Below are 24,693 nucleotides of genomic sequence, written 5' to 3' on the forward strand. Positions count from 1 at the left end.
ACAGGAAACACAGATTTATTGAAAGTCAGCTTCAAGTTGCACCTCATACATATATTGTTGCATTTAATCCCTATAAAAATTAGGAAGGTATGGTAGTTGGTATGAAAAAAATGTCTCCTTTAGGTACATGAATTTGAGCTCTTGATTGTCAGTGGGTAGTGTAGCTTGGTAAAACCTCTAGGAAGTGGAGCCTCTCTGGAAGAAATATGTCACTAGAGGCAGGCTTCTGGTCTTTACAGCCTGGTTCCACGGACACTTCACTTTCTCTGCACAATCTTCGCCCCCGACACAGCCACCTGCTGCTATGCTTCCCCAGCCATTACAGATTCTCCCTCTGTAACTGTAAGCCAAATAAAATCTTCCTCTGTAAGTTGTCTTGCTTATGATATTTTATTACAACAAGAAAAGGGAAACTAATCCAGCAGATATTATTGCCTATATTTTACAGATGATAATTTGAGGCTCAGAGTATTAAATTTCATGCCCAATATAAATTTAAAAGTAAGGATGATTTTTTTTCCTAGTTCTATCCATTTGCCTGAAAATTTCATAATGTTATTTTTTTAAACAGTTGAATAAACTCCCTTGTGTAAATGTACCACATTTTCTCTATCCATTCTTAGTTGAGGAATATCTAAGTTATTTCCAGTTTCTAGCAATTACAAATAAAGCTTCTATGAACATAGTTGAACAACTGTCCTTGTGACATGGTGGAGCATCTTTTGGGTATATGCCCAGGTGTGGCATATCTAGGTCTTGAGGTAGATCAATTCCCAATTTTCTGAGAAACTGCCACATTGTGGCAGTGTCTCTGCACTCCTATCAGATATGGAGGCATATTTCCCTTGCTCTACATCCTTTCCAGCATGAGCTGTCACTTATGTTTTTTAATCTTAACCATTTTGACAAACATAAGATGGAGTCTCACAGTCATTTTGTTTTGTCTTTCCCTAATGGCTAGGATGTTGAACCTTTCTTTATGTGTTTCTCGGTCATTTGAGAGATTCCTTTGTTGACAGTTCTGTTTAGATCTGTGATATGTACACCATCTTTTTTTTTTACCTGTTGGACTGTGGGAATATTCCTTTTATTTTTTTATTTAAATTAAAAATAAACTTCTTTTACAAGTCAATCCCAGTTCCCTTTCCTTCTCCTCCTCCCCTGCCACCCACCAACCTCTCCCAGTCCCCTTCCTACTCCCCAGGGAGGTTGAGACCTTCCATGGGGGATCCTCAAAGTCTGTCATATCATTTGGAGTAGGGCCTAGACCCTCCCCCATGTATCTAGGAAAAGAAAGTATCCTTCTATGTGGATTGGGTTCCCAAAGTCCATTCGTGTACTAGGGATAAATACCAGAAGCTCCATAGATTAACCAGACTTCCAAACTGACATCCCCATTCAGGGGGTCTGGAACAGTCCTATGCTGGTTTCCCAGTTATCAGTCTGTGGTCCATGATCAACCCCTTGTTCAGGTTATCTGTTTCTGTGGGTTTCTCCAGCCTGGTCTTGATGTATGCCATCTTTTAATTGGATTATTTGATTTGTTGATTTCTAGTTTCTTGAGTTCTTTATGTATTTTGGACATTAGCCCTCTGTCAGATGTGAAGCTGGTGAAGATCTGTTCCCATTCTTTAGGTTACCATTTTTGTCCTATTGATGGTGTCATTTGCTTTAGAGAAACTTTTCAGTTTCAGGCGGTTCCATTTATTAATTTTACATTTTAGTGCCTGTACTATAGGTGTTCCATTCAGATTTTGTCTCCAGTGCCAATGTGGCTATTTCCCACTTTCTTTTTTTATCAGGCTCAGTGTATTTGAATTTATGTTGAGAAGTCTTCTATCCACTTGTGCAGTATGATAGATATGTTTTAGCTATCCTGTGTTTTTGTTTTTTTCATATGAAGTTGGGCATTGTTCTTTCAAGGTCTACAAATAACTGTGATATAATTTTGATGGGGGTTTCATTGAATCTGTAGATTGCTTTTGATAAGATGGACAGTTTTACTATGTTAATCCTAATGATCCATGGGCATGGGAGATAAAGATCTTCTAATATCTTCTCCAATTTCTTTCTTCAAAGACTTGAAGTTCTTGTCATACAGATCTTTCACTTGTTTGGTTAGAGCCACCCTGAGATATTTTATATTATTTGAGGCTATTGTGAAGGGTGTTGTTTCCCTGATCTTTCTCACTTAATTTTTCATTTGCATATAGGAGGGATACTGATTTGAATTAATCTTGTATCTAGCTACTTGTTTATCAGCTGTATGAATTTGGTGACTCTAGTGAAAGCTCCTAGTAATTGGGTATAAGGAGCCTGAGCTGGCCATCTTCTGTATCAGGGAACGCTTTAAGTGGAGGTATTGGGACACCGACCCAGGCACATAACCTCCAACCTACAATTTTCCCTGCATGCAAGATGTTCTGGTGTAAAGGGAGGCTTTTTCCTTGAGAGAAGCCTTCCCGCCAGCCTGGTTCTAGAGCCGCATCAGTCCCAAATAAACACACAGGAGGCTATATTAATTATGAAGTTGTTGGCCTTACTTGTTTCTTACTGGCTAGCTCAGACTTAAGTAATTACCCCATAATTGTTCATCTAAGTATTTCTCTTACCGGAGAATAGTTCCGGGCTTCCTACCCCATGGTGTTACATCTTGACTCTCTTGTGTTTCTCCTTCCCAGAGTCCTCCTGGATTCCTAGTCCCTCCTATCTTGGTTTCCTATTGGCTCAACAGTGCTTTATTGACATAAGACTTCCCCAACATTCTGGGGTAAAGTTGGAGCAGAACTTGCGACCCATGGCTTGAGGGGGAGCTCATGCCTGACATTGTCTGAAGGGCCAGCAACCAGAAGCTGGATAGCTCAGAGATCCTCTGTAGAGCCAAACATATCCAGAAAAGAAAGCAATGAAATGATTCCTAATGGTGCTCTGTTATACTTATAGACAGAGCTTAGCATAATGGTCACCCGAGAGTATTCATCCAGCAAGTGATGGGAGCAGGTGCAGAGACCTATAGACAAACATTAGGTAGAATTCAGGATATCCTGTAGAAGAGGGGGAGGAAGGATTGTAGAAGCTAGAAGGGTTAAGGACACCAGAAATACCACAGAATCAATGAATCAGGGCTCATAGGGGCTCACAGAGACTGAACCAATAACCAGGGAGCCTGCATGGATCTGACCTAGGTCCTCTGCATATATGTGACAGTTGTGTAGCTTGGTGTTCCTGTGTGGCACCTAACAGTGAGAGTGGAGGCTGTCTCTGAATCTTTTTCCTGTTTTGGGGGCCCTTTATCTCCTACTGGGTTGCATCATCCAGTCTTAATATGAAGTTTTGTGCCTAACCTTATTGCAACATAATATGCCATGTTTATTTGATATCTCTGAGAGATCTGCCCTTCTCTGAAGAGAAACAGAGGAGGAGTGGATCTTGGGGGAAGGGGAGGTGCAGATGAGGGGGATGAGGGGGACTGGGAGGAGAGGAGGGAGGGGAAACTGCATCAGGATATAATATTTGAGAGAAGAATTAAAAACAAAACAAAAACAAACAAACCCACAAACAAAAACACCCAAAGAGTTACCCCAAATTGAAGTCAGTTAAGTTTGCAAATAGGAGGTCCAGTGTTTTACCACTAATCCAGGTGGCTATAAATGTGAAATAAAATAGTCAGTTTCAAGATTGTTTCCCAAATCCAGGCTGCTGGCAAAAATCTCAAACTTTTAAAAGTGAGTATTTTCACTGTAATAGGCAAGCCCGAAACACTAGATTAGTTGGCAAGCTACTTTGATCCAAATAAGAGCTTGAGAAAAATCTGGAAATTATCTCCCACATAACACAAAAGGAAATTTTTACTAATTCAACAATCATTTAAAGCTTTGGAAAAATATTTTTGTACACTGAAAAATAAGTTACACTGGAGCTTTAAAAATGACAAAGTTAATCTCTACTAACACCTGCTTCCTATTTTATCTGTCAGATTTCAAACTGCCCAAGTTGGAACAATAAAACTTTACCTATCCCAGCAAAAGAAAGGAAGAATATAGCTTTTGAGATTAAAAAGAAAAGAGATGAATCCTTTCCATCAACTCTGTTTTCTTAACCTTTACATGTTTTACTATCTCTGTGTCTTGTGTAGCAGGAGCCTGTCTTGTACAGGCACCGAAACCATTCTGATTCTAATTTCTCTACCAGCCATATTTCCTGACTTTAAATGTGAGCTCTACACACTTTCTCATTGTGTCAAGCCATAAGTGAGTAGAAGTTTGCCTGCATGGTGCATTCCATCTTTGTGCGCCTATTGAGTGCAACAGGATTGTTTTGTCAGACTGCCGCCCCGGAGAAGTTTTTTTTTTGTTTTTGTTTTTGTTTTTTTTTTGTGCATTGCTTGTGGCAGCCAAAAGGCAGCTTTTCTTAAAGAAAAGGAGAAAAAAGGAAAAAAAATCGATAAGGGTGCTTGAAAAGGCAACCTCATGAATAATTCTATTTCTTTGTGTGCTGACAGGGTTTGGGTATTTCTGTGTGGGGTCAGTGGATGACCTTACCTCCATTTCCTGAAAATTTATCTTATCTATCATATTTCGATCTTTTTAGCTTGGACAGAAATCTTCATAGCAAAACCATCCCCACAATAGAGACTGCCTTGACTTCACATTTCTGTGAGGGTGTTTTAAATCTGCATTGAGAGATGCTGCCAGATTTCACTATGCCACATTTAGCATGTATGGGCTATTTCTTTAAACCACAGAACATAGATAGAAGGTGACCTGGAGATAAAGTCAGAACCACATATTTTATGGGTTATGTATATATATATATATATATATATATATATTATTTTAAATTTAAATTAGAAACAAGGTTGCTTCACATGTCAATTCCAGGTCCCTCTCTGTTTCCCTCCCCTCCTCCCATGTCCTTACACCAACCCCTCCAATATCCCCTCATTTCCCCAGGGAGGGTGAGGCCCTCCATGGGGGTGTCCATAATCTGTCATTTCATCCAGGGCAGGGCCTATACCCTCTGCCAAGAGTCCAGAGTGAGAGTGCATCTGTCATTGTTGGATGGGAGCCCAAAGTCCATTTGTATACCCGGGATAAATACTAATCTACTACCCAAGGCTCAATATATTACCTAGGCCTCCTCACTGACACCCACATTCAGGGGGTCTTGATCAGTCCCATGCTGGATTCCCAGGCATCAGTCTGGGATTCAAGAGTTAACCCTTGTCAGGTCAGCTGTTTCTGGGGGTTAAACCAGCCCAGTCTTAACCCCTTTGCTCATCAGTCCTCCCTCTCTGTCACTGGATTTCTTGAGTTCAGCTCATTGCTTAGCTGTAGGAGTCTGCCTCTGCTTCCATCAGCCACTGAATGAAGGTTGTGTTTCCCAGACTCTCTGGCCATGGGATTGTAGGCTGGCACTCCCCAGATCTATGTCTAAAATCCATATGTGAGTGAGTACATGCCATGTTTCTCCTTTTGTGACTGGGTTACCTCGCTCAGGATGGTTTTTTCTACTGCCATCCATTTGACTGCAAATTTCAGGATTCCATTGTTATTTTCTGCTGAATAGTACTCCATTATGTAAATGTACCAAATTTTCTCTATCCACTCTTCGTTTGAGGGGCATCTAGCTTGCTTCCAAGTTCTGGCTATTACAAATAATGCTGCTATGAACATACTGGAAAAGACATCTTTGTTGTATGAATGGGCATCTTTTGGATATATGCCTAGGAGTAGAGTTGCTGGGTCTTGTGGTTGGTTTATTCCCATTTTTTTTCTGAGGAATCTCCATACTGATTTCCAAAGTGGCTGTATAAGTTGGCACTCCCACCAGCAGTGGAGGAGCGTTCCCCTTTCACCACAACCTCTCCAGCATAAATTGTCATTGGTGTTTTTGATTTTAGCCATTCTGACAGGAGTGAGATGGTATCTCAGAGTTGTTTTGATTTGCGTTTCCCAGATGGCTAAGGATGTTGAGCACTTTCTCAAGTGTCTCTGAGACATTTTGGATTCCTCTATTGAGAATTCCCTATTTAGTTCTGTAGCCTACTTTTTAATTGGATCCTTTGGTGTTTTGGAGACTTGCTTCTTAAGTTCTTTGTAAATTTTGGAAATCAGATGTGCGGTTAGTTAATATCTTTTCCCAATCTGTGTGCTGCCTTTTTGTCTTCCTGACTGTGTTCTTTGCCTTACAGAAGCTTCTCAGTTTCAGGAGGTCCCATTTATTTTTTTTATTAATATTTTTTTTATTTTCCATTTTAAATTTAGATAAGAAACAAGGTTGCTTCACAAGTCAGTACGAGGTCCCTCTCCCTTTCCCTCCCCTCCTCCCGTGCCCTCCCCCCATCCCCCCCCCCGTTATCCCCTCATTCCCCCAGGGAGGGTGAGGCCCTCCATGGGGGTGTCCATAGTCTGTCATTTCATATAGGGCAGGGCCTAGACCCTTCCCCAAGAGTTCAGGGTAAGAGTGCACCTCACATTGTTCTATGGGAGTCCAGAGACCGTGTGTATACTTGGGATGGGTACTGATCTGCTGTCCAAGGCTCAATAGATTACCTAGGCCTCCTCACTGACACCTAGATTCAGGGGGTCTTCATCAGTCCCATGCTGGATTCCCAGGCTGATGCCTGGGATTCAAGAGTTAACCTTTGTCTGGTCAGCTGTTTCTGGGGGGTTCAACCAGCCCAGTCTTAATCCCTTTGATCATCAGTCCTCCCTCTCTGATACTGGCTTTCTTGAGTTCAGCTCAGTACTTAACCAGCCAGTAAATGAAGTTTCTGTTTCCCAGACTCTCTGGCAATAGGATTGTAGGCTGGCACTCCCCAGATCTATGTCTAGAGGTCCCATTTATTAATTGTTGATCTCACTGTCTGTGCTACTGATGTTATGTCCAGGAAGCTGTCTCCTGTACCAATTCATTCAAGGGTACCACCCACTTTCTCTTCTAAGAGGTTCCGTGTGGCTGGATTTATGTTGAGGTCTTTTATCCATTTGGAATTAAGCGGAACCACATTTTGAAGTTAATGATATAATAGTTTTTTAGGATTTATAAATGAATATAATAATTAGAGACACTTAATCACAAGGAAATTACAGAGAGGTTCTGTTTTATCGTTCCATTACATTATTTATTTATTTAATGTGTGTATTGATGTGTGTATGTGTTGATATGTGTGCCACAAGCCACATGTAGAGATCAGAGGCCAGTTTGTGATGGTTGGCTGTCTCTCTTGACCCTGTGAGTTCCGGGATTGAATTCAGATTGTCAGGCTTAGTGGCAGGCATGTTTATTAGCTTAACCATCTTGTCAACCCAATACTTGAACACATCATGCAATCAGTAATCAAACAACATGGGTACTGATTTCCAGACACTGAAAAATTTGAAAGTTATACCCTAAGAGAAATGTATACCCCAGGTCTGCCTACATTAGCTGTGTGACTTTGGGGAAATAACTTCAATTCTCTAGACCTTTGGAAAATTGTGATAGAAATATTTACTTGACCAAACTTAACAAATGCTGAGTCAGATGAGACAATAAATGCAAGGATATTTCATTAAATACAGATTTTTTGGATATGAAAAGCATCAGGTTAACATGAATTTTAAACGTGAATACATCAGATATATCAATGTAGAACCCGAGATAGAATAATTTGGGCATAGCAACAGTGATAGTTACTCCATCTATATAATAGTATTCGGATTAAATATTACGAAGACAAAGGCACTCCCTTCTCCTTTGGTACTGTGCCTCATCATATGAACCCTTTGAAGAATGACATTTTCTTTTGTATGTGAATGGCTCTATTCAGATACTGGATGTTCATAAAGATGTGGCAGACTGAAGACAAACCTTTGAGACAATGATGGGGATGAGGAGTAGTGGGCCTGGCTCTAGTGTTTTCACTAAAATCACACAAACACAAAATGGTGTCTTTCAAATCATTTCAGGCATTAATAGAAAGGGCAGGTGTTTTAATGTGATAAGCAAAGAAAGGTAGCGTAATATTTAGCCTGACAACGATTTTTCATATTTTGAGTCATGCTAGCCTCCAACATCAAATGGCAAACAACTTGACTGCAATAAAAATTTTTAAAAAATGACCATTATGGCTTTGGAGTACTTCAATGCTCATTTTACTTTTTTTCTCAACTCTAAAGGTAGGCAAGGAGAGGTGAAGCTAAGCAGAGATTTACCTAAGTTTACACAGGAGACAGACATCTGCCAGGCTCTCTATGGGAAAAGCATATGATGGGTTCTTCATCCAAGAAAGGTATAAGGATGGCATGTAATTGACTTTCAAAGCAATAGAAGTTCTAAGTCACATGAACAATAAGACAATTTCAAGCATGCAGGAAGAAAGGTTTATTCATGGAAGCATCAACAGGGAGCCTCAATTATAAGTGGATTCACTGTTTCAGTGGCAGACATTTGTTGTCTAAAAAAACACCTCACACCTATTTTTCCTACTCATTTTGAATCTGGTTTTACCGAGTGGTTAGTGACTCTTTACTGAGGATCTGCTTCGTATGAAGGTCCATGCTAGGCTTTAAGAACTGAAGCTTCACAACATACTGGAGCATGTGGCAAGTCTGCTTGAGGGCTGTGGATAGAACCTTCTACAGTAATGGGCGTCTGGCTGCCTGTGAGCTCTGTTCTCCAACATAAGACCCACAGGACACAGGTACTTTTCAAATCTTAAGATCTGAAGCAGTTAGAGTTAATAATTCATTTAGTTTTAATTAATTTAAATTTAAATAGCTTTTTGTGCCACTAAAGTGCCATATTTGACACCTGTCCTCTAGCTAGCACTCATAAAGTCTGTCCTGTGAGATTTTGGATGAGGGCCGTGGAAAAGTTCCGTTTTTATATGTTTCTTATATAGAAATGAGGGTGTTAAGTTTTTTCTCCCACCTCTCTCTCCAACACACTTATTCCTATTTTTACTGTGTTACTGCAGTGCCTTTTTTCCCCTTTAATGAGTTTTGAATATCTACTGATGGGGTTCGGTACTCTAATCAAAGCTGTCTTCTCTGATTAACATTCTGGTTTCTCCCATTAACTCTCTAGGCTCACAGCTTCTTCAAATAGCTTGCTTTTACTTCTTGGATATAAATGTAGTATACCTTGGTGTATAAATGCTTTTTGTTTGGGATTTCTGAAATCTCCCTTTTACTTTGGGAAATATTTCTTCTTTTGATCATGTACGAATAAGTTGATCTTACCAGTCTTTTCATGATTGCCATGTGAACCTGAAGTTATCATAAGAAAATCCACCACTTTATCATGAAGTTACTGAGTGTGTGTCTAACACACTTCAGACCCTCTCCTTTCACACACTATGCACTAGCTTTATGGGTTTTCATTATTCCTATGGTACATGAATATCCTGTTTGTCAAAGAGGAATCTTTTGCACCTGTTTTCCTGATACTCCAGTTTAATTGGCATCTCATTGGATATATCATTTTCCTTTTTCTAAAGAATTTCTTTTATTCCCTTAGTTTTTCTATCATTGATCACATTAATTTTCATTTTCCCTTTGTTCCTGAATATTGCCTACAGTGAAAACTCAATGAAGAGAGGGTGTTACCTTTCCTCTTATTTTCAAGACAATGAGTGTATTCTCATTTTCTTATATACAGGTATTGGAAAAGTGTGCAATTGTTCAACAGTTTTCTGAGAGTCAATAAATGGATCACAGTTCATCTAAGGATTCTCCCAAATAAACCAAAGTAAACCTGAACTCACAAGAGTTTCTGAGTACGACTCTATAATGGCCCTTCCTCATCTATTTTATTTATATTAGTAATTGCTATGCTCCATGTCAGACGAATAATTCAGCACTCAAGTATTCCTGTGGGTGGTTTGTGCAAGACACATGTATTATATGAAGAATCTGATACATGAGAGGTGTACAGTCTTTTGGTGATAATAGGTGGGTAGGTGAATAACCACAATAGTGTGTGGTGAGTTCAATTACAACTTGGACCCCAGACCGGCAGCTGGGAGGCCAGCATAGGACTGATCCAGACCCCCTGAATGTGAGAGTCAGTGAGGAGGCCTGGGCAACCTATGGGGCCCTGAGCAGTGGATCAGTGTTTATCCCTGGCATACAAACAGACATCGTGTGTCCATAACACAAAGAGGGATGCTCTCTCAACCTGGACTCTTAGGGGAGTGCCTGGACCCTGCCCTGAGTGAAATGACAGACTCTAGATATCCCCTATATGGAAGGAAATGGCGATAGGGTGGGATGCTAGGGGGGATGGTGGGAGGCTGAGGGAGGAGGAGAGGGAGAGGGAACTGGGATTGACATGTAAAACAAGCTATTTAAAATTAAAATTAAAAAATTAAAAAAAGAAACATACACTGCATTTGACTGAGGAGCAGGTTTACCTAAATGCTAGGGAGGAAGACAGCCTACTTCTGTGGTGTCAAATACTTTGCAGATTAGGGTTTTGATGACATGTTATATGGAGTAAGTATTACATAATAAAACAGCATGGATGATAATGTCTAGGAAACCCAATTTTCAGGCCTTATTTTGCTGTTTCTTATCTAGGTGGTTCAGGAGCCAGCCACACAAACTTGATGGGCTTCAGTTTCCATTCTTCAAAGTAGAACAAGATTCCATCTTAGGTTTATTGAGGGGACCAAGGGGGCATGTCAATGCAGTGAGGCTCATGATGGATATTTCCTCTTTTCTTCCTTTCCTGTCCCTTCAACTATGAAGTATGGAAGTCTACATTCCACTCTCCTTCAATTTGCTCTTGCCAGAGTAAATCAAGGAGTCCCACTGTTTCCCATAGAGGCAGTTGTCTGTGAAATGATAGGCATTTCCTACAACACAGTAATAGTTACACACCAGATATTGGGGCTTCTCAGAGCTTAGTGATGCTTCATTCCTAGTGCTGTCAATCTTTAGAGGGGCTTGCATTACTACATTGAGAATATCTCTGCTGTAATTCTGAGATTGCTGAGAAACAAAATACATGCAGTAGCTTTTTCTCTAGTTCTTGGACTGATGCCTTGTCATCAAATAAGTCATTATTTATTTGAATACACAGCTCTCTCTTTGGAGATATGGGCATCTCAGAAGAGCATTGTGAAAGGAGGGGTGGGGCCAGCTCACCCAAATGTCACAGCTGATGAGGAACAGGAGGAGCTGTGGGCAGCAAGAAGCAGGACTAGATTAGTATATCACTAGTGCATGAACTTAGTTTTAAGTGGCATCCCAGACCACAGAAACTCACATCACTTTCAGTGGTAACATGGACATCACCACAGACCCTGGCTGCAGTAAGGCATCAGACATAGACATAGCCTTCGGTGGCAGTCTAGGCCATGGTCATCAACACAGAACCTGGCCAGCAGTAGGGCTGTGGACCCAGACATGGCCCTCATAAGCAGCATAGACCTGGAGGTCAGCATGGCCTCAGATGGCTGCACAGGCCACATAGATCAACATGGTCCTCAGAGATGTCATGGCCCTCAGACATCAACATGGCTTCATGTAGTAGCCTAGACCACAGACAATGGTATGGCTTTTGGTGATAACTGGGGCCTTGGACATCAAAACAGATCCCAGCTGCGATAGGAACACAGACCCAGACATAGCCCTGGGAGGCAGCCGTCGCCATGACCTCAGGTGGCAGCACAGGGCATTCAGCTAAATTTGCCCGCACCCTGGCAGCATGCCCACACCCCTGTTCAGACAGCAGCACAGACCATAGATACCCAATGGAAATCATGGCAATTTGGGCCATGAACATCAACACAGACCTGGGCTAGGACATCACTATGGCCTCAGGTAGCAGCACAAACTAGTATGGCCCCAGGTAGTAGAATACCCCCAATACATCAACATGGCTTCAAATGTCAGTGCAGGCTCCTCCTCAGATTGTCCTGATATTCACTGACTCACAGCTATCACGTCTCCAGTTCTACCTGTGTCCACAGCTCACCATACCTCTCTGCTTCTCTTTCTCTCCCATCTATCCACTACGTACTCTGTCTTTCCCATCTCTCCATTATATTCATTCATTATAGTGGCACTTTCTGGCCCCACCCCCTGAGGGCCAGGGTGAGTGCTTGAGTCAAGATTTTTTCTTAGTTAAATCATTTGAAGTGTAAAGACAAACATCTAATTCAGGTCTTTTGAGGTGGGAAGATTCACCTTTAATCTGGGCCATGTTTTCTGCTAGCAGCCTATGTGAAATATATTGAAGAAGGGAGCTTGCTCTCTCTTTGCCTGCTTACTCTCACTTTCACTGGCAAGTTCATTCCTTCACTGACGTTAGAGCCTAATTCTTTGGGTTTTCAGCATATACTAAAGACAAGCTGAGACATCCATCTTGTGGACTGGATAACTACTGTATTTCGGACCCTCTGTTGATAGATACTCATTGTTGAACTAGCTGTATGTCATTCTAATAAATGCCCCCCTTTTGGTTCTATAAGTTTTATTTTTCTAGAGGATCCTGACTAATGCATTCACTATTTATTTTGTACATAATGTTGAATTTCTTCTGAAGGAAATTGAAAATACTATTTAATTCTTTTAAAATATAATTTCCCTATATGATGTTATGTATAGAATCAATTATATCCTATGTAACTGATGTTCCTTATTTCAGTTTAAAAGATAAATAATTGAACTGGTGAATTAGTGACCCATAGTTGATAGAAATTTATGTATTCTGGGGTGTTTTAATGTTTTGCCCCAAATTTTCAGATCTTTAATTCTTCAATGTGTTTTGATTTTTTCTCCATGAAATCCCTGTGGGCAATGAGCTTGTTTCATTTATTCATTCTCTCAAGGGAGGCAATGAGTGGTATATTATCTGACAAATTAGAAGATACCAACAAACTGAACGAGTCTCCAATAGACATAGAGTTGAAAGTGTTTAAATTGAGTACCTGTCTCACATGGTAAAATGAGTGGCACAGTTAATGTGACACAGTTAATAGAGAGTTAATATTTTCTCTTAACTCTTTCTATATTAACTCATTTATAATATTATTAATAGCACTATTTGCATTTGGCAAAGAGCTTGAAGAGAGAGGGGATTCTGTGTTTTGGGTACCTGGAACTCCAACAGCAAAAACAGGAGTGTGGAAAGAGTGTTCAAGCTGAGTGAACTATGAGGCACTTGTGTGGGGAAGGAAGTAGTAGGGTGAGGATAGATTCTGCAACCATTATTTGGAGCATGAAGTCTTTGCAAGATTATGCTTACTGTGTGTATGAGCTGACCTCTGAGATGAAGGCCACACTAAGTCCATTAATTTACACATGGAGTGCTAATGGGGAACCCAATTAGGCAGGCTGCCTAATTGCTATGCTTTGAGACACTCAAACCACTAGAGTATTCAAAGTGTTATTTCACTTATTTATATAGGCACATAAACTCTGATATCTTGGACATGAATGCCTTTGTTGTAGGCTGATTAAAATAAATAGATTTCCTTGCATTTTTAAGAGCAAAATTCATGTGTTGCTCTTATCTTTTAATTAACTTTGATTTTAAGTCACAATGAATAAGAGATAATTTGATTTTTAAAAATTTACTTATTTTACCTTATATGTATGACTATTTCACTCACAGGTATGTCTGTGGATCACCTGAATGCCTGGTGCCCATGGAACTCAGGAGAGGGCATTAGATGCCCTAGAACTGGAGTTATGGCTGTAAGTCACCATATGGATGCTAGGAATTGAACCTGGGTTCTCTGCAAAAACAAATGTTCTTAATCACTGAGCAATCTCTTCATCCCCCAAGTTTAATTACTGTTAAGATAAATCTCTTTTTTATAATTTTAATTTTTTAAATTTAAATTAGAAACAATCTTATTTTACATATCAACCCCTTACCTCTCCCTCCCATCCTTCCATGCCTCCCATCGACCCCCTTTCCCATCTCCTTTCTGCTCCCAAGAGAGGGTGCACCCTTCCATGAGGGATCATCAAAGTCTGTCATATCATTTGGAGCAGGGCCTAGGCCTTCCCCCATGTGTCTGAGCTGAGAGAGTATCCCTTTATATGGAATGGGCTCCCAAAGTCCATTCATACACTAGGGATAAATACTGATTCACTGCAAAGGTCCCATAAACTGCTCAGGCCTCCTAACTGACACCCATGTTCTGGGAGTCTGGGTCAGTCCTCTGCTGGTTTCCCAGCTGTCAGTCTGGAGTCCATGAACTCCCCCTTGTTCAGGTCAGCTTTTTTTGTGGGTTTCCTCAACCTGGTCTTCACTGCTTTGCTCATCACTCCTCCCTCTCTGCAACTGGATTCCAGGAGTTCAGCTCAGTGCTTAGCTGTGGGTGTCTGCTTCTGCTTCCATCAGCTACTGGATGAAGGCTCCAGGATGGCATATAAGGTAGTCATCAATCTCATTACCGGGGAAAGGCAATTAAGGTAGCCTCTCCACTATTGCTTGGATTGTTAGTTGGGGCCATTCTTGTAAATCTCTGGACATTTTAATGGAAGGCCTGCAACACTAGACAAAACCACCCGGTCAAGTTATGCAATAATTTGCTCCTACAGAAATGTAGGCTGTATATTAATACTTGATGTGATGAATAAAAGGAATTGTATATATGCATAATGCCTAAATAATAAAATCAGTGAATAGGCAGCACGATTATTTCAATAGGCATAAGTTCAATAATAGCATTCTTAAGACAAGGCATCAGAATTAGAAGGAAGTTGATTGTTATTTTGTCAGTACAATGATTGGTTATTCACTCATCCATTCATTCATTCACATAGATAATATACATTTATTGCATATTTACTTTTAAAGATTTATACATGCATACTGTATTCCTTGTATTTACATTATTTCTATCCTTACTCTCTAATTCTTCCTTTGTTCTACTCTCTCTCAAGTTTATGAGCTCTTCTCATGATTATCTTACATGAACACACATATATGTATCTAGAAATACAACCTTCTGAGTTCACTTAGTGTTTCTTATACCTATATATGTTCAGGGCTGATGATTTAGAGCTGGAAAATCTGAGATTCTCACTCTCAGCAGCTGTTGTCTGTAGCTCTTTATCTAGGCATGGAGCTTGGTGGGGGTTTCCCATCCACTTTGGTATGTTAATGATGTTGTCATTGTGTGGGTCTTTAGGCAACCAAGCTGTTGAGATTTCATGGGTGAAGCTTTCCTGTCCTGTCTAGAAGAAACTTGCTGTAGGTGTCCTAGATCTCTACCTCTTACTATTTTTTAGGCCTTCTTCCTTGAAACTGAATAATTTTCATGTTCCAAGTAAAGTCTCAGATCAATAGCCATGGATACTCGTCTACACATTTGATCAGCCATGGATTGAAAATACTCAGAGGAAACAAATTGTTCCTGGGATACATAATAGTCATAATTTCCTAGGAAATAATATGTAACAGCTATTTAAACAGCAATTGTTCTGTATTACATGATATGTGTACTACAGAAAAGATTTGAATTCAAGGAAGGAGGTGTTTTGGTTATATACAAGTATTATATTATCTTAATAAGGGACTTGAACACCCACAGATTTTGGGTAACCTGGAGCATCTTAGCGACAATCCAGCTCAGAAACCAGGGGACAAATACATTCTTCTCTTTTAGTGGTAAGACAGGCCATCTAACACTCTTGTCCTTATGAAGCTTATGTTGGGTGTATTATTCTGTGGCTGCTGGTTCAAATAATCACCATCCTAATGTCTTAAATTGACATAGGCTTGTTGTCATCTAATTTTGTAAGCCAAAAACTGAACATCATCTCACTGGATAAAATAGAGGTGTCAGAAAGAATGTTTCTTTTCTGGCACCTGTATTTGGCTCATGAGCCCTCCCCATATCTCCAAAGCTCTATGTTTAATTCATATTTTTATTTATGATCTCCAGCAAAACATTCAGCATCCTGTGGACATCACAGAGCCTTAGTAATTTGAGAAGTTCATGAAAAATACAAATCTCACCCACTTGAATATACTTGTTGTTTTTAAATAGGTTGTTTTATTTACCAATAAAGACTCAGGAATCAGACATTGGAGTAAAAACCTTCTAGATAAGAGAGGCCAAGAAACAACCATTAACCTTCCTTTTTTGCAAGAAACCCAGCAACAGAGTATCTCTCCAGTCACCCCAAACAGGACAATACTGTGAAACTCCAAGTCCCTCCCTGCTCCTTTTTGGGTATCTCTCTTACTGTATTTGTGGCTCCTTTATACTGTCTGAAGCTAGTTCCTATCCAACAGTTGCTGGCTCCGCCCCCTGAACTAAGGTTGATCTCATTAACAAAGTCTCCTCTCCTGGTTCAGAGTACAATAACATATCCTCCAACATATACTGGAGTGGAAATGAAATCAGGAAGGGTTTTACTTTTAAATAAGTGCTTAAGGTGGCCAGAAGGTCAGTATGGAGAAACAATACTTTGATTATCCATAGACTAAACATGGAAATGATGTCTGTTTGTGGTGTATGTGTGTGTGTGTGTGTGTGTGTGTGTGTGTGTGTGTGTACACATAGGCACCTTTCCATTTCTGTAGAAGTTGTAGTTAATGGTGCTAGTATAACATCCACAGCATGTCAACTGGAAATAAAGCAAAATGAATCCTTAAAAGATTTAAGAGTAAAGGAAGAATTAAAAACAAATAAACCACAAAGGCAGAGGAATCTAGTCCAATGTGAGATGACCCATCCTTCATTTTTCTATTCGACAGGTGAGAAGGACTTGGCTATACCATATCAAGAGGACCCTTAAAGGAAAGAATTGTTTAAGTGTTAGAGTTGTGGAAGGCAAGAGTGATAAACCCAAACCTGGGAACTTACTGTGTTGCAGTGAATGGTTGAGGTGGATGAAACTTATAAAGCCAGGATGAATTTTCCACAGCATTGCAATGCTCACTATGGTTCCTTCTCTATTAAATAAGTAGTTTCCTCTGAGAAATTATTTGGTGAAATAAATGTCTAAAGAGCCAAATTGGTTTTTGCATGTAGTTTTTTAGACCTAGGGAGGTACACAGAAATGTAAAAGCATCTCAGGATGTTTGAGGAATAACAAATTTGTGCATGCTTAAGTACTTTGTATAAAATGGTATAGTAGTTACATAAAATCACATACCTTTTCTAATATACTCTACATAATGTCTTGATTACAACATAAAATGCACATACTCCCTTAAATAGTTGTTATACTGTATTGTTTAGAGAAGAATGTAAAAAAAAGTTTTCCTCTTTTTAAATTTAAATTAGAAACAAGCTGGTTTTATGTGTCAATCCCAGTTCTCTCTCCCTCCCCTCCTCCCCTGCACCCCACCAGCCCCAATCCCATATACTTTCTGCTCCCCAGAGAGGGTGCGGCCTTCCATGGGGGATCATCAAGGTCTGTCATATCATTTGGAGTAGGGCCTAGGCTGGGAGAATATCCCTCTATGTGGAATGGGGTCCCAAAATCCATTCGTATACTAGGGATAAATACTGATCCATTGTCAGAGGACCCATAGACTATTGAGGCCTACTAACTGACACCCACGTTCATGGGGACTGGGTCGGTCCTATGCTGGTTTCCCAGCTATCAGTCTGGGGTCCACGAGCTACCCCTTGTTCAGGTCAGCTGTTTCAATTGGTTTCTCCAGCCTGGTCTTGATCCATTTGCTCATCACTCCTCCCTCTCTGCAACTGGATTCCAGGAGTTCACCTGAGTGATTGGCTGTGGTTATCTACTTCTACTTTCATCAGCTACTGGAAGAAGGCTCTAGGATGGCATATAAGGTAGTCATCAATCTCATTATAGGGGAAGGGCAATTAAGGTAGCCTCTCCACTGTTGCTTAGATTGGTGTCATCCTTGTTGATCTCTGGATATTTCTTTAGTGCCAGATTTCTCTTTAAACCTATAATGGCTCCCTCTATTATGGTATCACACTTTTGCTTTCCTCTATTCTTCTCCAGACTCCATCTTCCTGCTCCCTCATGTCCTCCTCTCTCTTCCTCTTCTCCCCTTCTCTTTCTCCTAACTCCTTCTGCCCTCCCCTATGCTCCCAATTAGTTCAAGAGATCTTGTCCCTTGTCCCTTCTGGGGGGGGGTAATGAAGTATGTCTCTCTTAGGGTCCTCCTTGTTTTCTAGCATTTCTGGCCATATGTATTGTAGGCTGGTAATCCTTTGCTCTATGTCTAAAATCCATATATGATTGAGTACATATGTTTGTCTTTTTGTGACTGGGTTACCTCACTCAGGGTTATTTCTTCCTGTTTCATCCATTTGCCTGTGAATTTCAAGATTCCATTGTTTTTTTTTTCCAGTGAGTAGTATCCATTGTGAAAATGCACCACATTTTATTTATCCACTCTTCAGTTTTGGGGCATCTAGGTTGTTTCCAGGTTCTGACTATTACAAATAATGCTGCTATGAACAGATGTCCTTGTTGTATGAATGTTTATCCTTTGGGTATATGTCTAAGAGTGGATTTGCTGGATCTTGTGTTAGACTGATTTCCATTTTCCTGAGGAATCTCCATACTGATTTCCAAAGTGGCTCTACTAGTTTTCAATTCTACTAGCAGTGAAGGAGTGTTCCCCTTTCTCCACATCCTCCCCAGCATAAACTGTCCTTGGTGATTTGATTTTAGCCATTCTGACAGGAGTAAGGTGGCATCTCAGAGTTGTTTCGATTTGCATTTCCCTGCTGGTTAAGGCTGTTGAGCACTTTCTTAAGTGTCTTTCAGCTCCTACAGCTGGTAAACACCTTCAGCAAAGTGGCAGAATACAACATTAACTCAATAAATGGGCTGAGAAAGAAATCAGACAAACATCACCCTTTACAATAGCCACAAACAACATAAAATATCTTGGGGTAATGCTAACCAAACAAATGAAAGACGTGTATAGCAAGGACTTCGAGTCTTTAAAAAAAGAAATTAAAGAAGATACCAGAAAATGGAAAGATCTCCCATGCTCTTGGAAAGGTAGGATCAACACAGTAAAAATGACAATCTTTCCAAAAGCGATCTACAGATTCAATGCAACCTCCATGAAAATATCGGCGCAATTCTTCACAGACCTTGAAAGAATAATTTTCAACTTTATATGGAAAAAACAAAAGACCCAGGATAGCCAAAACAGCACTGTGCGATAAAGGAACTTCCGGACACATCACCATCTCTGACTTCAAGCTCTGTTATAGTGCTACAGTCCTGAAAACAGCTTGGTAGACAGGTAAAAAACTGATATTAACCGACACATACAGAAACACCTGATTTTTGACAAAGAAGCTAAAATTATACAATGGGGAAAAAAAGAAAGCATCTTTAACAAAGGGTACTGGCATAACTGGATGCTGGTGTGGAGAAGACGGCAGATACATCCATATCTGTCACCATGCACAAAACTTAAGTCCAAATGGATCAAAGACCTCAACATAAGTTCAGTCACACTGAACCTCTTAGAAGAGAAAGTGGGAAGTACCCTTGATTGAACTGGTACAGGAGACTGCTTCCTGAACATAACACCAGTACTACAGACACTGAGACTGACAATTAATGAATGGGAGCTCCTGAAACTGAGAAGGTTCTGTAAGGCAAAGGACACAGTCAACAAGACAAATGGCAGCTCACAGAATAGGAAAAGTTATTCACCAACCTCACATCTGACAGAGGGCTTATTTCCAAAATATACAATGAACTCAAGAAGCTAGTCACCAAACACCAAATAATCCAATTAAAAAGTGGGGGTATAGAGCTTAATAGAGAATTCACAATAGAGGATTCTAAAATGACTAAAAGACACTTAAGAAAGTGCTCAACATCTTTAGCCATCAGGAAAATGCAAATCAAGAAAATCCTTACATGTTCACTACAGAAATTACATGTTTGACTTGTGGTTTGTGGAACTCAACTGATGCGAAACCCACTGACATGCTGGTTGCTCTAGAGACACATCATTTCTATAGACAGATCAGTCAGCCTGGAGGTGGTGGCACAAGCCTTTATTCACAGTACTCAGGAGGCAGAGGCCTGTAGGTCTCTGTGAGTTCCAGGCCAGCCTTGTCTACAGAGAGAGTTCTAGAACAGGCTAAAAAGTTACACAGAGAAACCTTGTTCCAAAAATGCAAACAAATAAATAACAACTCCCCCAAATCACTCTTGACCAAATCTTAAAATTAATTTCTGTAGACCCCAAATTTGAAAGTGAAATGATAGAAAATTATGCAGCATTTCAAATACTAACTAAAACCCGGGCGTTGGTGGCGCACACCTTTAATCCCAGCACTCGGGAGGCAGAGGCAGGCAGATCTCTGTGAGTTCGAGGCCAGCCTGGTCTACAGAGCTAGTTCCGGGACAGCTTCCAAAACAATACAGAGAAACCCTGTCTCGAAAAACCAAAAAAAAAAAAAAGAAAGAAGAAATAAAAGTGGTCTGGTGACTCATATAAGTGATTTAGGTTTCTCTATATTACTACAAAATTTGATGACTGGGCTACAAACTCCTGGAGGTTAGGGACTTACTTCTGTTTGCTCTCTCTGCAACTCCCACTTTGGAGGACTAGTATATCAGTGAGCATTTTACCAGGGGTGGGGAGTGGGGCTGTTGTCTAAGGGGAAAACAGTTCAGTACCGGTGTGCTTTTAGCCCTAGGTGGAATTTACTGACTGTGTGTCCCCAAGAAACATATTCTACTTCTCTGAATCTCACTTTCAGTTTAGAACAAAGGCTAAAACCTGTGCTATATTTAAAGACTTCATATGATTCAGAAATATAGGATATACCAACCCATCATTTCTAATAGCTATTCACTGTTTTATTAAGAGGCATAGGAAGGATGATGATTTAATTATCAAATGGAAAGGTCTTGAAGTCCTCCAACGAGAAAGATTATACAAACAGACATACCAGGGCAAACTAGACTAATCGTCATGTTGTTTGTTAGGAAACAGCATGGGGATCCATTGCAGTAGCCCATTATCAAAACAACACACTTTTTGTCTAATTGGTTTTTAAGCAGACATTTTTGTTTTTAATGCTGTTATGTCTCTCTTCTTATTCAAAGTTTAAAATGGCTTGCTGTGAGATCATTAATAAACACTCCTGTTAGGGCTGATTTTTTTTCCGGTTCTTCCTGTGTGGAGAACAGGGACCAATACAATAATAAGTAAGAACAAAAACATATTCTCTCTTCAAGATATCTGTGGTCATAGGACAGGCTCATTAATGTTGTCATGGCAACCATCTCCTCACAGGTTACATGCCTGTGAGCTTCTACTAAGATGCAAATTCTAGCTTAAACAAAGCAAGCTAACTCCAAAACGACATGTCAATTTTTGAGGGCGTGTAGGGTGATCCTGAGGGTTTTATTTTTTTCCATATGCATTGTGTCATTTAGAAAGCTTACTTTTTCCTTTTGTCTTCCATGTTGATTTTTATTTTACCTCAAAGATGTCTTGTCCAAAGAGAAAAGGAAAATAGATTAAAATGAGCTGTTCCTGTGCTTCTCTTTTCACATTTATTTATTTCTTGGTTTTGCCTGTCTTACAATCCTTGATGAGGCAATGCATGTAAGAAACGTATATAATTCAGTCTAAAAAGACACAGCATAATCTAATTCATGGAGTTAACATCATAACTTAAATCCACCTTTTCTTATATTTATCCCTTGCAACTGCTTTAAGGACTTCAAGGCAGAACTGGAGAAAGATGGAGAGACAAAATCTAGCTACACTTCAGATCTTGTTGGATGTGGAGGTGAATCCTCTCCTCTCCAGTCTGCACATCTTCACCTGGCCCCTGGGATTGCTGGGGCTGCCTCTGTTCCATACAGTGAAGTAGAGGAGGGTTGTTCTTGATTGAGACGTCTAAGAAATTCAGTGACAGCCAGCTCTCCATGGGTTTGTCTTCCTTGCTTGTGTCACTAAAGTGTCTCTGAAGTCTTTGCTTTCTCCTGCTGAAGTGATAAAGTTTGCTGTTTTTTAACTTCTAGTTCTTCATGAAGAGGACTTTCATCCTATTCTCGTTCTATTTAGTATAATCCATATTGTAATAGCTTTCAATCGACTCTACCTGTCTTAGATGTGTCAGATACAATAAGGCAGACCTTCCTTTTTTACTGAGCTGCTGGGTAGATGTGGAACTTCCTTCAAAGTTTGAGATTTGGGTGCAATAGAAGTCTCATGTCAGTGAAGACAGTTTTGAATGTCACTGGGCAAAGCAGTGACGGGTCACTACTACAGGATGCTATGTATGACTGTGTGGAGACACAGGGGAAGACAAAGAAGTAAAAGGGGATTTATTTTTTAAAATGCATATATCAGTTAGAGGAGAAGGGAATATGACAATAAAAATGCAATTCAATACCAAGCAGTGTTACCAGTTGCTATAGGCAGGGTTATGTCATAGAAAAAAAACTTTTTCAAAACATGCAGGTTTAAAACAGCATAAATTTCTGGGTGGTGGTGGCACAGGCCTTTAATCCCAGCACTAGGAAGGCAGAGGCAGGCAGATGTCTGTGAGTTCAAGGCCATCCTGGTCTACAAGGCAAGTTCCAGGAAAGCCAGGACTGTTACAAAGAAAAACCCTATCTCAAAAAGTCAGGAAGAAAAAACAGTGTAAGTTATCTTCTAGATAGGACAATAAGGGCCACATCTCTTTGATTCTTATAGAAAATAAAGAACATTATGAGAAGCTATTCATAAATTTTAGGCAACCTAGAGATACAGTTTATTATAGCGTTGAAAGGTCTCTAGGGCTAGCATTTTATGGAATGTGTGTTATAGGATAGATAAGTGATGGCAATGAGATACGCTGAAAGGTGATGTAATGATTCAGGCAAGTTAAGACACTGACTTGGGTTTGCAGAGATAATGAAGAAAAACAGGCCTTTTCAGACAAATCAACAGTGTTGTGATTAGATGAGACGTGGGTGATGGATGAGAAGGTCTCCAAGATATCGTCTTGGGCTTTTATCCAGTCACATAGTGGATGGCCATATTCTATCCCTGAATAGGAAGTAGATATGGAAGAAAAAGTAATTGTTCTGTTTTGTCATATTAAATTTTAGTTGTCATATATGTGTATATATGCATATATACATACACACATATATGTACACATATGTACAGTGTGTGAAATCTCCATGTATTTGCACGTGTGTGTATATAGAATCTCCATTCTATTGAAACAAAGAAACTGAGAACAGTTATACAAAATTCAGGAGCTTACAGAAAGGTCTCAGACTATAGGCATCAGTTTGAAAATCATGCATTTTTAAAAAATTAAGCATTGTTTTATTACCAGAGTTTCAGTTTTAACTATACAGTAGTGTATGTGACTATTCTTGAGGAGATATAAACCAATACTTGTTCATCTCAGATTGGTGGATAGACTGATGACAGACTAAATAGCAATTCTGCTTATATAGCTTAGTGAACCAGTGAGCTCACAGGAGTGTGGGTGACTCAAATGGGCTATAGCACCAAAAGTCCACCCCAGCATTGAGAACAGCTCATGAAACCTGACTGACATTCTAGAGGTCCCTGAACAACTTGTAAGAGCTACAGAGTTTCTTCTTCCCCAGCAATTAATCACTTGCTTGTTTTGTAACGATGGGGAACAGGCTGGTAAATCTAACAATGTTTTGAGCCTTGAATGCTTTGTTGATGTTATGATTATCAAAAGTCTTTTCCTTCCTCTTGGGAGGAATGTTTCATTTTGGAGGAAGTTGCTACACAGTACTCCTTCCCTTGCCCTAGCCTTTACTATTATATCTACCCACTTCCTGTGGTATTATCTGATCCTGAAAGAGGGTGGTATGGAGGCCTGATGATTTCCCATCTATGGCCAATCACTGGACCACTACATCACAGCAAGTCACTTATTAACAGCAGATTGAATGCTTATGAATCTCTGTAATAAATTACCTCACAGAGACCAAAATTTTCTTCTCAGTACCTACTCATGTGGCAGCACCCATAATCTATGGGTATCAATACAAATGTTTAGAGGGTAATCTGATGGCTACAGTGTATCAATTTAATGAGACAATAGAAGTTGCTTCCCTGCTAGAACCATGATCTCCCCAGCATTTAGCTCTGGTTCATAGTGTCAGCTATGAGTTCCTTACTGTGTAATAGATCTTTAATCTAGTTACAAAGCAATTGGTTGTGCCCATAGGAGTTGTGCCACTATCTCACCAGCAAACACATCTTGCCTGGCCTGTTGGTAGTATAGTATGCAGGATACATAATTAAGTCATGTTGTTGGTGGCATTTCCCTGGCAATAGCCCAAATAATACCTTATAGCATTATGAAAACCTTTCAACAGGGAAGAAGCCTTCAGCTCTCTACCAGCCTGGTTTCTCGATGTCCTGAAGCCAGCAAGTACAATGTTTTCAGTGGCATGGTCTTGCCATCTAGCATATAACCCCAAACAGAAGCAGTAGTGTTTATGGTTTGTAGGTCTTTAAAGGTCTATCTCTGGTTAAAATTGACCAGGTGATAGTCCAGCCCCTATACTAGGTTTCATTCGAAACCTTATATCCCATTTCCCTTTTGTGCAGCATGTCCTTATTAAAATTCTTAAATGTTTTCACTGTTCTTCTAGATCAATGGTTCTCAACTTTCCTAATGCTGTGACCCTTTAATCTGGTTCCTCATGTTATGGTGACTCCCAACATTGAAATTATTTTGGATGCTAATTCATAACCATAATTTTG

Source organism: Mesocricetus auratus, unplaced genomic scaffold (assembly GCF_017639785.1).
Source record: "Mesocricetus auratus isolate SY011 unplaced genomic scaffold, BCM_Maur_2.0 Super-Scaffold_100006, whole genome shotgun sequence".
NCBI lineage: Eukaryota > Metazoa > Chordata > Mammalia > Rodentia > Cricetidae > Mesocricetus > Mesocricetus auratus.